The 16241-nt window shown below is 42.8% G+C and overlaps 1 protein-coding gene across 1 annotated transcript in view; it reads left to right on the top strand.

Moving 5' to 3' along the window:
- The window catches only part of LOC111080903 (LIM domain-containing protein A), a 102772-nt gene that overhangs the window by 25333 nt on the left and 61198 nt on the right, over positions 1 to 16241 (top strand). The window contains exon 2 of the mRNA XM_041594754.1: positions 12529 to 12617. The gene's annotated coding sequence lies outside the window, so the exon portion shown is untranslated. The remainder of the gene's footprint in view (positions 1 to 12528; positions 12618 to 16241) is intronic.

Raw genomic sequence — 16241 nt, 5'->3', positions numbered from 1 at the left:
TGATACTCCCTTAAGATGCTGTAAATAATTTAAATGGTAGATTTTCAGGGATATAAATTGCTATACAACTGGGAATATTTTTATATTTTTTTTTATTATTTTATTTATTATTTTTTAAATGTTTAAAGGATTCTTCTTTGCCTTGCAAAGATCTTTGCCCTCTCCCTCTCTTTGTGGTAAGGGTACCTGTAACAAGTAGACATCTAGTGGCCTGATGACAGTTGGAGCTGCAGTCGCTGTCGCGTCGCAGTCATTCCTCATTCCTCGTTCCACACTCCCCGCTCGGTTGATTTTATTTCATTTTATATTTCATGTGGCAGCTTAAGTGGCCATCGAGTTGAGATCCATCCAAAAGGGTTGGGACAGGGCTGGGGCCGCCGGCATTAACTTTTGACACTTTGATTGGACTGCGGCCAGGCAGGACAGGACAGGACAGGACAGGAGAAGGGCAGGAACCGAGTCGGGACAGCAGCAGGACAGGATCAGGGAAAACAACTTCAGTTGTCCGCTTTTTTAATTGAAATCAGCAAAGTGCATGGGGAAAAAAAGGAAAATTGATTTTCACTCCGTGTCCGTGCCCCCCTCCCCCTTCTTTGTGCATACATTTGCCACAAAAAGTTGTCAGGTCTTGGGGCAGTGGCTGGTGGCTGGTGGCTGGGGGCAGGATCAGCAACGAGAGAGCGACAGAATTTGTTGCATAATTGAGTTTATTAAAATTTGAATGGAGCAATGGAACAACGTTAAATGTCTTTCCCTTGTTTCATTTACCTTATGAAATTTTAATTTGCCGCTTATGAATATTTCATGCTCTCCAAAATGCTTACACAATTTCCATTTTTCGACCAATCCCAAAAAGTGTGTACATAGGGGGGTAAAGAGGGTAAAGGGTCCCGTCCTCCTACACAAGGCCCAAGGAACTTTGCCCACGACATTGAGGTCAGTTGTCAGCCCTCCTCCTTCTGTGTGTGGGTGTGGGTGTGTGTGTGTGTGAGTGGCGTGAGATTTTGTCAACTTAATTGAGCTAATTGAGGGATTGAAAGATTTCGCAAGAGCACAGCTGCCAGTTGGATATAGATGTTCGGTTAAATGATGGCAGACAAGGGGAAATGTTAATTGAAAAGAAACGGACACCTATCCCACACACACACACACAATGCTGTGTAAAATAATCTATAGAGCAAGTGCTCAAATTGCAGCCTTTACGTACATTAACCACTAAGTCCTAGAAACTTATTTCGCACATCAAAGAACCGCCCCTCAGGCTTATAGCAGATAAATACTCCCTCATCGAAAGATTTACTACTTTGCTGGTTGTAGCGACTGAACCACAAAAAGTAGGCTTACCGAATGCCGCGCTTACCACTTAATGCTGCATGAAAAGCAGCTCAAATGATAAATTTGGCAGGGCAAGTGCAGAGCAGAGATTTAATATTCATTAACGAGCATGGGGCACCTGCGAAACCATTAACAAATCCAACAGCCCCGAGGGCACATTCATTTCCAGTTCTCTTTGGCCTTTAATTAAACGGAACTAGTGTCCTCTCTCTCCCTCTCTTGTTGATAAGCAACTTATTCTTTAGTTGCCCTTCGCTCAAAGAGGGGGCACTCGCTCGCTGCTCGCCGCTCGATTGAGCAGACAGCGACAAAAACAACTTAAGCTGATATGAAAATTATTTCGCTCTTGTGTCGACAATTAAATGCCACGCCCAGTGTTACAGACGCCCCCCACACAGACACAGACACAACGCTTTTTCGAAAATATAATTAAAAACGGCTACAGAGTGGCAGCCTATAAGGAGGCGAATTCATTCGGCAGGAAAGCGGCTGAAAAATCTGTGCATTTAATTGAAACTCGGAGCAGGAGCAGAAGCAGAAGCAGTAGCAGGAGGCGGCCGCAATCAGCCTGGTCCTTCAGCCAGGTCCTTGGTCCCTCAGTCCTTGTTCTGCTGCTCATAAATAAAATATGCCCAAGTGAGCCGGCAAAGAGTTTGTGTCTTAATGCCTCAACCAGGCAGGCAGGGTCTTTCTCCCTGTGGTCTCCTCTCCGCTTCTCTCGCTGGCTCGGCGGCGGCTCCCTGTCAATCATGCTTTTCATCAGCTGCTGTCGCGGATCTGCCGTCTCTCTGCCAGCTCTTGTTGATTACAAGGGACGAGGCCATTTAGCAGGGAATTTAAAAAGGGATTGAGCTGAGGGACTGGCAACTTCTGGTGGGGGACAACTGACATATTAATGAAGTTCAGGGAGAAGCACTGGAGTCGAACAAGTTGCTGCGGCAACAAGCTGCTTTAAATCAATACGCGAAAACAATTAAAAAACTTGACTTTCGTTGCCAGAGCTCTTTGTCCGTCCGTCCCCCCATGCCATGGCTGACATTGCACATACGACATGTGGGCCAAGGCTCATGCGAGCTGCCAACAAAGTTTGCTCTTCTTTGAAAGCTCTTTCCACACACACACACACACACACACACACGCATAGAAAACAAGCGAGAAGCGAGAAGTGGGAAGTGGGAAGTGAGAAAGGAAGTTGCAAACAAAGAGTGCAGAGAGCGTCTGAAGAGACTGACTAACAACAAATACAAGTCAACAGAACAAAAAAAAACAATAAAAAGTTTGCACTGCGTTTTGCATAATTAATGTTTTAATGTCAATCATACGCACTGTGTGCCATGAAATATATGCAAGCGCTGATTCGCGCATTTTCCAATTTTCCACACAGCCATTGTCTGCAGCAGGGACAGAGCCCCCCCCCTGCCTTACAAATGCAGAAATAAAGTTTTTGGCTTGTAATTAAATTTTGTAAAATTTGTAAAATTTTAATTTCCCAGCAGAAAATGTCGAGCACAGTCTTGCATAAATGAGTTTCCTCCAAGTTATATTACAAAGGAAAACTTTACACTTTTTAGCACAATTTTCAATATCTTTAAGAGGCACAGAAGCTGCTTGGCACCTCCCCACCCCCAAAAATCTTGCAATCAAAACTCTTTACACACCTGCTGCCTGGGCCAGAGGTGTCTCTTGTTGTATGGCTCGAGAATTGATTACACACGACACGCCACGCCACGCCCCCCTCCCGCACCGCACCTAACCGTCCCGCACTAATGTGCAAAAAGCAGGAGAGCTGCAGAAGATGAAAAATTACAACAAATATCAAACAACAAACAAAACAGTGACAATAGCAAATAGTAATGGCATTGCCAGAGGCAACAATAATAGCAACATCATCAGCGATGGCAACTCTGGCAGCAGCAGCAGCAGCATCAAACACTTGGGGGAAAACATCTCAGCAAAGGAGAAGAAATCCTAGGGAACAATGTGACAAACGATGTGTGAAAGAGTCTCAGACGCTGAAAGCATCAAGTGCTGAAGGAGCTGAGCAGAGCAGAGCGCGGGAGGGGAGCGGAGGGAGCCACCGAAAAAATCTAACCACACAATTGTCACAAGGGAGAGAGAGAGTCTTCCTTCCTTCCTTTTCCCTACTTCCTTTCCCACCAACGAAACAGTGGAGCGCATTACGTATACGCAATGTTGGATTTGGTCATTTTTCATGGCAAACAAATGGGGTGGCGGCGGCGGCGGCGACGGGACAAGAGACAAGCGTGGCCCAGGGTGAGGAGTGAGGGTGAGGCACGACGATGACGATGACTACAAATCGTGACAAATTCTTGATGCGGGTTAAGTTACACATTTTTTTGCTGCCTGCCTGACTGCCTGACTGCCTGCCTGCTTTTTTTTCGCTCCTAAGCAGACGGGGGCATCTTCATCTCTCATCCCTGCGCTTGGCCAACAACTTTTTGGCATTTCAGCTTAAAATAAATTCCCAACAAAAATATTTTTACTGATGTCTGTCTGGCCGCATACGCATTTCAAAGGACATCATGTAGGGGATTGTCTTTGACTCAACTCTCGTATTCTTATGCCTTATTCAATTCCAGGATACCATTGGCATTTGCCAGGCCATAAAAAAATCGAAAGCTAAGAAGATGCCACGACATTCGAAACCCCCAATGGAAAATGAATTTTAAATATTTCACGGATGAACATTTCAACATTTTTGGTTGCTGTTGCTGTCATCGCTGATGTTCTCTGATGGGTTTTTTTTTTTCGTGTGTGTATACGCGTATGTTTTTTAGCATTTAAATTTTCTTGGGCTATAAATAACATGGCAATGGCCGTGGTCGTGGTCGTGGCTAGAACCTCACCTCGGCCATTATGGGTACCGGTGCGCATATACAGCGAAAGCATATTCAATGACAACATTTTTAATGCAATTTATGGTCGTTAAGGCGACAAAATATAATAAAAATGAATAATATGCCAACTGCTGGTGGTGGTGCTGCTGCTGGTGCTGATGCTGCTGCTGGTGCTGTGTGGGTGATGCAACACGTGACAGGGTCCTGCCACAAGACCCGACGACGACGACCCGCACACATCCAGCAAATTTATGGACGCTGTAAATAAATCGACGCGCCAAATGTGCGAAACAATGCATAACTCAAAATGAACGCGAAATGAAACGGACGGACGGACGCGACGCACGTCCAAAATAAATAGCAGAAATATTAAAATATTTATAGAATGGTAGAAACACCAAAAGAAAATAGAGCAAACACAAAAGAGATTCCTATGGTGGAGGGCATCGACCACGAGTTACCGTGTTTGCTTACCATTAATGTATGTATGTATGGTCCAAAGGACAAAGAAAATGTATGGAAATGTTTGGGATGCAATCAAAACAATTTCACACAAAAACTATAAAAAGCAAAGAGCCCTGAGCCAGCAGCAGCAGCATTGAGTGCTCTTGGCGACAAAGTCAATCAATAATGCATTCCATTCCACTCCACTCCACTCTTGCCCACTCATAAGTTGTAAACCAAACATTATGAATATATGATGATGCCATGCGAGTTATGTAATACTCGTATATGGAATATCAGGCACCTGACAGGCGAGGGGCAGTGTTGAAGGGGCAAAAAAGCTTTCAGCTACAGCGATAAACAATTCAATTTATCAAACATGAAAGGCAAAATGCAAAACTTGTATACAATCCAAGAGAAAATAGCCCCTAACCGAAAGTTGTAGAGGCAATCATCATCATCTACGGAGCAGACAAGATATTCCTGTACATATCGTTATATGTATATAATGGGAATATTTTGAGAGCACTAAAAGTTTATTTTTGGGTGCGTGAAATTAATTTTAAAAATACAATTTTATTTTATATTATATTAATATTTTATTATTATTATTTTATTATTACTATTTTTATTGTTTGCATTTTAAGTCGCTAAATTTAAAAGAATTTACAAATTTTTCATCAACATATTTTAAGTTCATTTTAAGATAAAAATATTGCAAAAAACTTTACACGAACAAAAATTATATTTGTCGTTCAGAAATGAACCCTTTGGGGTGAGCCTTTCAAATCTAAAACTTATCCGCTGATGGAAGCGGTCGCTGCCCACTGCCGCACCTATAACCCCACATCCTTCCATATGCATATCCTGCCGCATCCTTTTTACCTCTCATTACATACCCCACACACCCTACCGTACACCGTACACCTGAGCGTGTATGAACATTTATATCAATATACACGAAAAAACATTATGACCGAACAAGGGGAGGGAGGGGCTCATAAAAAATTCAAAACGGTTTAAGTAGCTTCAAAGTACCCCAAAAACAGGAACAACAAGAGCCGCCACAGTGAAAGTGAAAAGTACACATAAATGGAACAGGAGGAGTGGCATGGGCAGGGGCAGGGAGGTAGAAGAGGAGACGTGGGCTGATGTGCAGCTGACCCGATCCTAACCCCAAAAGAGACCAGACCATACCAGAATGGACCCCGAAACCCAATGTCAAGCCCCGAAAACCTTCGACCGCCTCGACACCCATGTTTATGTGCTTTTTACAGCTGCTCCTGCGCTTATCTCTCACCCAAAAACTTTCTCCCTGTGCGTATGTGTGTGTGTGTGTGTGTGTGTGTGTGTCTGCCTGCTGGAAAATGATTTTAAAAATAACTTTTGCGGTCATTTCACTAAATGTTGCACAGGGGTTGCCCGTTGCCCGCCCTGTCCGACAGGGATAAGGGTTAAAAACACTGAATAAAGCTGGAAGAAAAACGTTGTGACGGAGGGAGGTAGGGTGGGGGAGTTCCAACGAGAAAAGCTGTTTGGTTTTCTGCCTGAGCAGGCAGCACTCGGCCTCACGCGCTTTGACAATTTATTATTAGTAATTTTCAGTGTGAGAATTCAGTCAAGCATGCGGGGAGGCAACTAATTTGTTTTGTCTGATTTTAATGCTTAAAGCAAAATAAAAGCAGCAGATAAAAAAAGAGAGTAAAAAGTAGAACAAACAGGAAACAGGAAACGCAAAACTACACACACACACACACACACACAGACGCATATACATATGTATACGAGTGCTATATGGGGGTACTGGATCTCTAAGAAATTGGCAAAAAGTTTTACCTGGATTCCCATTTGCCATTTTCCAGCTGCCAAACAGATAAAAACGCACTTTACAGGGGGAAACGCTGGTGGGGAGTGGGGCAAAAGGCAAAAACAAGTGCCAGCAGTCAGCAGTGGGTGGGATGGGGCGGAGGGTGCTGCGTTTGGAAAAACTGAAGGAAAACACATGCAGGGTTTTACTTTATTTTGTGTGTTCTTTTATTATTGTTGAACTTTAACATGGCTACAATATAAATTAAAATGGCAGGCACTTTCCAAGCCCCACGCTCCACGCTCCCCCCACGAGTGGGCGACCTACGCGGAGCAGCAATGAAGTTTATGTGCCGCGCACTTTGCGCGCAGATCCCCTGTCCCCTGTGCCCTGTGCCCTGTTCCTGTTTCGTGTCTCTGGGCTGCACTTTGCCTTCTGGCAGCTGCCATATGAAATTATGTACACACAGACAGACACATATGTAATGCCCACAAATACATGCACATTGTGTGTGTGTTTGGATTGGTAAATGTAGAGCAGAGCCAGAGCCTACCAGAGAGAGAGAGAGACACAGCGAGAGTGGAGCCGAGTGGAGTGGCAGGATGTTGAAACAGATTCGACTCTTAATAATTTCCGCACTCGAGTTGATCGAAATCATAAAATTTTATGAGCCTGCCAAGAGTCGAGAGTAAGTGGAGCAAGTATCTCTCTCTCTGTCTCTCTCTCTGGCTCTGTGTCTCTGTCTAGAGTCTCGAGTCTCCTCGCTGTGTGGCAAAATGGCTGCCACATTCAGTTGCACGGACGGACGGACGGACGGTCGGACAGACAGACTGACGGATACAAAGAGGCCGGAAAAAAGGCCAACAATGCGACAGATAGACAGACAGACAGATAGACAGATAGAGGAGGGGCAATCCGGCGGCTGTCAGTAACTTTGAGAACCTTTTTTAAAGCCTGCGGCTAAATGAGCGTTAAAGTTGTTTTTTTTTTCTACTGTATGATTCATGGATATGCGAGTGTATGATATATGATAGATGATAGAAGGGAATTTTGACTTTGCCTAGGAAGCAAAATGCAGAATTAAATGGAAGGGAAAAGAGCGAGCGGAAGATCTGGCACATGTTGTTTCCCTTGCCAAACAAAAGCAGCTGAGATATCCAGAAATCTTCGCTTAAATTCTTCGCTCTTTCCGCCCGATTTCATTTTCCTTTTAATATGATTTTCCCGCCTGCTTTTCCTGCTGCTCTCCTCCACTCAATGCAAAGCTTTCCCGATTTGATTTTCGTTAGCCATAAAAGTAGAACGCGCTCAACATTTTCTGGCTCTGGCTTTCTGGCTTGCTTTCATTTTTCATCAAACTCGCATTATAGTCGACAACTTTTTTCTGTTTTCTGTATTTTTTTTGTGTATTTTTTTGTTTGTTGGCTACAATTTGCCATTACGCCGATTTATGCGCTGTGGGGCCAAAGGAGCAGAGTGGCAGCAGCAGCAGCAGCAGCAGCTGGGAAATGCTGCTCCCTGCTTCATCCCCGTGCGCTAAATAATGCACTTGGGAAATTAATTTTCCAGCTCTGGCTGAGCATTGGAGGGGGAGCCCCGAACGTCTTCAGATGCATTAAGTCATAATTTTCGAGATTCTGTGATGGGATATAAAGATACATGCGAGGGAGAGGGAGACAGCAGGACCCACACGGATTGAGAAAAGTTGTTTCAGAATAAATTAATTTAATTGCTGTTCGACTCCTCGCACTGGAACAGCAGCTTCAATTAGCAGAAGTCTTTGAAGAACTCGACTCTGCCTCGCTCTCGCTCCAGCAGGAGCAGCTATCCACTAATTATGTTGTTTGTGCATTGGTTTTGGATAGCAATGCGAGGCAGGCAGCAGGCAGCAGACAGCAGGCAACCAACAGACATGAACATCAGCATCAGCTCTTACCGAAGGGCCAAAAGGCTACAAGTTTATGCCATTTTCCAACATGTTTGCCAGGTTGGCTGTTCTCGTTTGCTCGGCTCCCAGAGCTCCTGGCACTGGCACTGGCGCTGGCGCTGGCGTGGCTCCGAGCATGTTAACCAGGCCCCACAAATGAAAGGCAGAAAGGCAGCCAAGAAGAACAGCCAACAGTAAAAGCAACAAAAGCCGCCTACAGAGGCGGATAAGTAAACATAAAGCAGCAGCAACAACAGCAACAACAGCAGTAAAAGGAAAAGCGAGCAGAAAAAACAAAAGAGAAAATGGAAAAGCCAAGCAAGGCGAAAGCCGTTATGTTTATTATGCCAGGCATGTGAGTTAATTCTTTGAACTGTTGAGGTTGTTCTTGTTATTATAGCAGCTCTCTCTCTCTCTCTATCTCTCTCTCTATCTCTCTCTGTGTTGTTCTCCCAGGAAAAACCACGAATATTCCCAAATATCTCTCACTCCCTTGCCTGCCTGCCTGGCTTCTGCACCTCCCATACGGGAGTACAGCATAGTTGCTTCAGTTGATCATTATTTTTATTTCAGTCGCGTGCCTGTAACACAAAAATATTTGATATAGATGTTGCCTCACAGCACACACACACACACACACACACACAGCACACACAGACACACCGTATAGATAAGGTGCCAGAATATCATAGAAGGAGCGAAACGAAAAGAAAAGCGAAGCGAAGGGAGCAAAAAGCAGAAGGAAACTTGTGCCAAAAGTGTTGCATACTTAGAAGGGCCATAATCTTGACTGGGAATGTGGTGCGGGTGCGGTGGATGGGGGGTGTGCGTGCGGGGTTGGCATCTAAGGTGGAGATTGTGGTGGTGCGTGAAGTACATGGGAAAACTATTTAGTTAGTTAGCAAAGTCGAACTACGTAAACTTCAATTTAGTTTCAAGTCTTAGGGAAAAACTTGTGTGAATTTCGAGTGGATTAAACCAAGAAAATTTGAATGGGAAGCATAGCAGCGTAAGTTTAAGATATTTCAAGGATACAAGTAATTTATTATTAGCCATCATTATGGGATTTGTCCTTGATACAACTTAAACATAAACCATAAACTCTTGAAATTGCAATCAATTTTTTTTTGGGGTTATTCCCCTTAAAGTCACAAAGCGATAACGCGTCTCTCAAGTGAGATAAAATCCGCACAGCCAATTGATAGCATGCCGCATTATGCTTAGTTATGCCCAGAACCTAATTACAGCCTCGACGATAAGACATTACTTCTCATCCAACGCTTAGCAGCAACCCTTGTATTTGCCTGAATTTCCACGCTAACGACTGCATCATTAACCCCCACACACACACACACAGCCAGGCACAGCCAGACTCCTGCGCTCCTCGAAGGAGCAGTCTCCATCTCAAGGAGTATCTCATTAGCCCCAGCAGCCAAGTCGAATTATCGACACCGAACTCGTTTCGAAACGAGCGCCGAACCAGCCAAAAATTCAGACTAAAAGATACATTTAATTTTATTTATAACGCACGCATGGACAGGCAGTCCGGAGGAGAAAACCACTCGACTGGATTCCCGACTGTTATAAAAGCATAAATATTAATGCACTCACTGGTTATCGGGGCTGGGGGGTAGATGGGTGGATGAGAATGTCCTGAGCACTAACCTGGCGTACCGGCGCGGCGAGCAAACTTATTGGCTTATTAAAGCCTAATGCTGCTCCTACTTCGGGGTCTGGGTGTGGTGTGTGTGATAATGGAGCCAAACAACACCTCAGACAGGACATGGCCCATTTAAGCACACGCCCACATGCTCCACCAGCTGCTCTACCCCCCCCTTTCCTAATTGTCTCACCTTTCCCATGAAGGCAAGTTCAACGCCGCATATTAATGCCAGAATTTCCAGAGCGCCTACCGCTATTCAATATCCATGTGGCAACCTTATAAATATCGCCCCAAGAAAGCAAAATAAAAAGCCAAGAACGTGGGATGGCCGGCCAGTGGGCGAAAACTTTTGCCCTGGCAAAGTTTTGGGGGCCTCTGGAAATGGTCAAAACTGTTTAAGCCATGGCCAATATTGGGCATTAAGTAGGCTTTGATGAGCAATCCCCATGAATAAGAAAGCAGATGTCCCGCTCTCCGGTCTCTGCTCTTCCCGTAGCTCACTTTTATGATGTTCAAAAAAAAATCAAGCCAATAAAGTTCCATGCCCCATGCCCCATACTCCCAGCCCCCTGCCAAATAGTGGATGTGGCACGCTGGGGCTCTGCTCCGAGAACTTTTCAACTCAATTTTCTCCTCTTCAGCATTTTTCGTTGTTATATATTTTTGTTGGCAATTTTTTAAATATTTATGCTACAACGATGTGCTTAAATTTATGAATTTGCCAAAGTATTTAGTCAATAGCTTAGCAAAAAAAAAAAAAAAAAAAACAAGAACACACAAAAATGAGTGCAAAAAACAAAAAAGTTTCGCCTCCTGCTGCATATTTTATGCTGCCATCCTTATCGATGTAAGTGGGAAATATTTATGAGCGTCCAGCGTCCTGAATTTATGTCCAAAGTTTTTCTGCTGCCAAGAGGTCCACGTTATGAAATCTTAATGGATGGCAAACTATTTTAGTTTGCTCTCCGTGCAAACCAGCTCTGTCTACTTTGTCAACCGTTCAATTAATACCTTCAACATGGCATTAACAGGTCAATGCCAATCCAATTCAATTCGTTTTTCCATTAGCGAAAAATACTATTTTTTTTCTTTGCAGCAAAAAGGTAATTTAATTTGTTTCATCAAATGTCAAAGAGACAGGACAGAGCCAGCCAACCCAGCCCAGCCCAGCCAGCAGGCAAGGCCTGCAAATTGTGCATGTAAAACAAACAAATTCAATCCAATCCAATCCGCAAGGATAACGAAACGAAGCAAAAGTAGGGCCCAACTAAAAAACAAAATTCAATTAAATTAATGACGGCTTACTTTGATGTTGACACCAAAAAACAAATGCCATTCCCCAAAGCGGCAGAGGGAGCTTCCTTTTGCAATTGAAATAATTTTAAATGGAGCACTATATGGAGCGCCCATAGAGGTAGAGATATGTAGGAGGCTGCTGTCCTGCTGCGAGTGCAACTGAGGAGAGAGCCAGCTATGGACATTGTTTCTAGTCCCCAGAATCCGAACACCAGCAGAACCCATTTGAAGCTGCTCGGCAATTTCCGCTCCAAATGCTCGCCTCGGCAGGGGAAATTATTAAAAGCGAAAACGAGCGCGCTATTATATTTTTGACACTGATAAATTTACAGAACGAGCGGGGCCAGTGCCAGTGGCGGCAGTGGCGGTAGTGGCAGAGCCGGAGTCAGACCTTGGAGTGCTCCTCCAGAATGTGGCGGATATGGATGCGAAGGGAGCGCTGTAGAGTGGACGCCTTCATGGCGGCTAACGGGGAAGTAATATAAATCGGACCCTGGGGATAAATAAGTTTGTGTTAGTTATGACATCCTATGTGTGTGTGTGTGTACGTGTTTCTCTATCTGTGTGTGTGGTAAATGCATTTTGCTTTGCTTGTGCGGCTTTCATAATTGTTGTTGGCCAGCATTTCTTTATGGCCAACATAATTATGCAAATTAATATTATGCAAATATGCAACAGCATAGCAACAGCAGCAGCAGTACACAAAAACACTGCCAAAAGTTATACTCGTATCAACTCAAAATTTATTTAAATTAAATTCAACCAAATTTGTCAGCCATCTAAGCAATTTGTTGTCGCATTTATGATTGAATGAAGAAGGCAGATAAAACTCGAGTCAGATAAAATGAGTAAATTAATTAGTCAAAATGGAAAGCCAAGGGAATATTTGAGTGAGATTGGTAAATGTGTAGACTATAAGTAAATTGGCAAAATATCAATCAAAGTGGGAACGAAGCTATTAAAATTTGTACAAATATTGATGCTATTGAAATGAATGATGGTAAATAAATGTAATGCTTTGCTATTGGAAATTGTATAAAGTCAAAACCCCTAAAGATATTCCACTGCCATGTTCAATTGAATATTCTACTTCAGTTGCAAGACATTTCAAAAAGGAATCCCAGAGCGATTTTCTCTAAGACCCTTTCCACAAAAATAAAGGAAATCATTAACGGATTACTTACTTTTTCCATTACAGATCCCACAACCAGCTCTCGGATCCAACTCAAACTGATTTTGCAGTCACTTTCGGTGTGGGATTCAGGAGTCAGCGACAGAGCGACGGAGGTACGTAAATAAGTCAGAATGCACTCGAAATGCGTTTGGCCATAAATAAAAATAATAATACCTAAAAAAACAGACCCAGAAGGAGAGAGGGTTTCTCTCTAAGCCACAGCCACAAAAGATGCCAAAGCCATAGAAGAAAATGACAAAAAAAAAAAATATAAAAGAAAACAAAAAATATAAGTGCTAAACTTTTGGTGCTGACTGTCAGAGGCAGAGTCAGAGGGTCAGGGCAAAACATGCAAAACTCGGACCGCGTACCGCACTGTTAGTGAAGCGAAAGCCACGCCCACAGCAAAAGCTATATATATATGTATATATAGAAAATATAGAGGGGGAAGTTTCCAGAGCATATCCATGTTAAATTCTTCGAGCAAACGTCGCGCATTGTTTGACCTGAACTATTCTGTAAGTTATTTCTTTGTTTTAAGTCACGCGCGGCGTTGTGAAGATTTTTTTACCAACGTACCGTGTACTTCGAGGAAAACATGGGGTAGGCTGGAGTCATTTAAAAGAGTCCCCACATTTATATAATAATGCCGATCTAGCAGCATCAATCACGCTCAGCCAACCAGAAAACTGTTAAACAGTTTCTATTGTGAAAGTAAGTTTAAAAAAGGTTCTTAAAATGTTAGATGTAGATGACAGATGTAGCAAAAAAATGTAAAATGTAAAATCACAGCTCACAAATTTATATACTGACTGAGTACGGGTATAAAAGTAGAGTCGCGTCCAAAGAAGCGACTCACGCGTTCCTTCTCGTTTTCTCTTTTGTTTGACCCAAACACACTCACACATAATACATGTCGTACACATATACAATTATACATATATGTATGTGTACGCACAATTTTCAAGCGCGACTTTTTGCAAATTTGTAGCCAAAAGCAGGAAACCCTTTTCTTTCGGTTCTTTCGTGGGTAGTCTGTCGGGGAGGGGGGGACATGCTTAAGCTCAGGCTTTATGAGGCCACTAAAAAGGGGGAAGTGAAGCACAAGGAAAGCCAGGAAGGGCAGGAAGCACTACAGCAATATATTAGAGTGTGTTGGTGTGTGTGTTAGTGTGAGTGTATGGTATCTGTGTAAGTATTGCTGGGTGTTAAGTCAGCTAAAAGCCTTTGGTCCAACCACTTGAATTTTTGGGATGCAGCGTAACTTTTTAGAAGCGGATGCAAGCAGAATTACTGAAGAGTGAGAGAAGGAGAGATATGGGCATGCTGGGAGGAAGTTAGAAAATGGGTGGTGGGGTGGGGGGGGGGGTGCACAAAGCCAGATGACTCTACGGGGGCTATGTGGGCTGAATGGGGAACGGGGGATCTGTGCTCTCGAAAAAGTTTTATGTGAGCGCCAAAAGTGCAGTCAACGCACTTTGGGGCCAAGTCGAAAAATATGAGTTGCGAATGGGATTGCTAAATGGCCAAAGGCTGAATCGGAGCAGGAGGAGGAGGAGGAAAGGATGAGGCTGCAAAAGTTTTGCTTTTAATAAATGTGGCAGCTTAGCCAAATGCAACTGACTGGCAAATATATATAAATTCTCTAATAAGGCGAAATGTGGCGAAAATTTGTTGAAATTGATTAAATGTTTGACCCGGGAGTTTTGCCCTTGAAGGATATAGAATTGAGTGAGAGGGAGAGGGATATTTCCGCACTACGAAATGCCAGCTTAAATCAAAATATTAAATGCAGCTTTTGCCTATTATTAAAACACTTTCAACACTTGTTGGCTCTGAAATGTTGTCGATTAATTGACTATTGTTTCCATAGCCCAAATGACATGTGTTGTATTTTTTTACAGCATTTTCATGTTTTAGATATATGCATTTTCAATTGTTTCCCCATAAATCATTTGTTTGCTGTGCATTGTGATAATTTCTTGATAATTTCACACCTCTGTAAATCCACTGACATAACAACAAAATAGCGAAAATTAAGCTGCAATTAATTAATTGAAGTTGAGAGCATAAAAATGGAACACAACACAACACAATACTGTCAAGTGTTAATTTTAAATTTAAGACCAAAATCCCAGCTGAAAACCTAACCATCCGTGACACCATAATATCGTTTTTATTCCCTTTTTTTTCTTTGTTGCTTGTTTGATAGAAGCAGACTGTTACAATATTTGGTTAACTTTACAACCTTTTGATATACGCATATTTTTATTTGTTTAACACATTTTACTATCTATCTATCTATCTATCTCTTTCGTTCTTTCTAACTAGATTTTTTTTTTTGCTGCGCTGAAATGATTTATTGCGTAAATTTCATTAATTTGCTGCGCTGTCATAAAAACGACAGCAGCGCCCAAAGAGATGGAAAAAAAGTTAAATAAAATAAATTTGATTTGTTCATGTCGGCATGTGTGTGTGTGTGTTGTACGTGTATGTGTATGCGTGTTAAACAAATTTTTATGGGCCACCTACTGGTGCCGTACACACACTCGAAATGGTATTTATGACCCCGCCGCCAGAGAACTCATTATACGATCCTCGTCCTCGTTCTCGTCCTCGTGCCTGGTACGCCGCCTCGTTTGCCGTTTGGCAATTGGAATTTTAAAATATATATTTTATGCTCGCATGTCGCGTCTCGCTTCTGAGGCTGCTTTACAATGTCAAGAACACATGTTCGGGGCTTTTGGTTAACGCTACGTGTCAAAAATTAAAAATTACACTCCTTGCCCCTGCCCCTGTTCCATTCTGATCTCTTCATCAACTCTGCCCAGTTTTACAGCAGTACCAGCAGTTCCCCCAGTTCATTGGACTACTTCTCCTGCTTGCTGCGTGCGTATTTGGTTACTGTCGTGTAGGCTCCTCGTGCATATAAATCCAACCCGTAATAGATCGTGTCTAATTTATGAGTTACGCGAGTATTACAACAACTTATTACGAGGCACTCACACACGCTCACACACACACACATTTACGAGTATAGAGAAAGACACATACGAGCAAAGACGTGGGCGCTGTGAAAATTCTGGTTTTTATACCCTTTTTGGAGAAGGCGTTTTGATTTGGAAGAGATGTTTGTTTGCTATTAAATCTGTACCCATAGAGCGCTATTTTTATATCTGCTATATTTCTATACTATGGCCATATTGCCAAAATATCAGAATTTTCCGCTCTATACTTATTTGCATATATCATTTAAATCAAATTAATTTATTTATATTTATTTTTATTATTTATTTATTTATTTTATTTATTTATTATTTATATTAGACCTATCCATCAGTGTATTTATAGCTTCGGTATACAAACCTAACATTTCCTTTGTGGTGTTTTTTTTTGTGTCTTGTCTTCTAATTTACGCCTTGCGTGCTCTTTCGACCAAAACTCTTGGCCCGGCTCGAGCATTTTCCATTAAGTCTGCAGCTGCTTTACTCATAATTCATGCCACCCACATACTCACACACACACACACACTCAAACACTCAAACACTGAAACACACATACAGATACGCACAGAGAGACAGTCACAGATTGGGGGCATGTTAATTTGTAGGCCAACCAGTGCAGGCGGAAGTCCTTTTTGAGGTCTTTAAACGCAAATGAAAGGAAAGCTGAAGCTTTTACTGCCTGCCAGGAACGCCATGTATCACTTGTGGATGTCTCTCAGTCTCTCAGCCTCC

Source organism: Drosophila obscura, unplaced genomic scaffold (genome assembly GCF_018151105.1).
Source record: "Drosophila obscura isolate BZ-5 IFL unplaced genomic scaffold, ASM1815110v1 contig_36, whole genome shotgun sequence".
In the NCBI taxonomy this organism is placed as follows: Eukaryota; Metazoa; Arthropoda; class Insecta; order Diptera; family Drosophilidae; genus Drosophila; species Drosophila obscura.
Note: the sequence above shows the minus strand (reverse complement) of the source record. Positions and strands in the feature narration are given on the sequence as shown.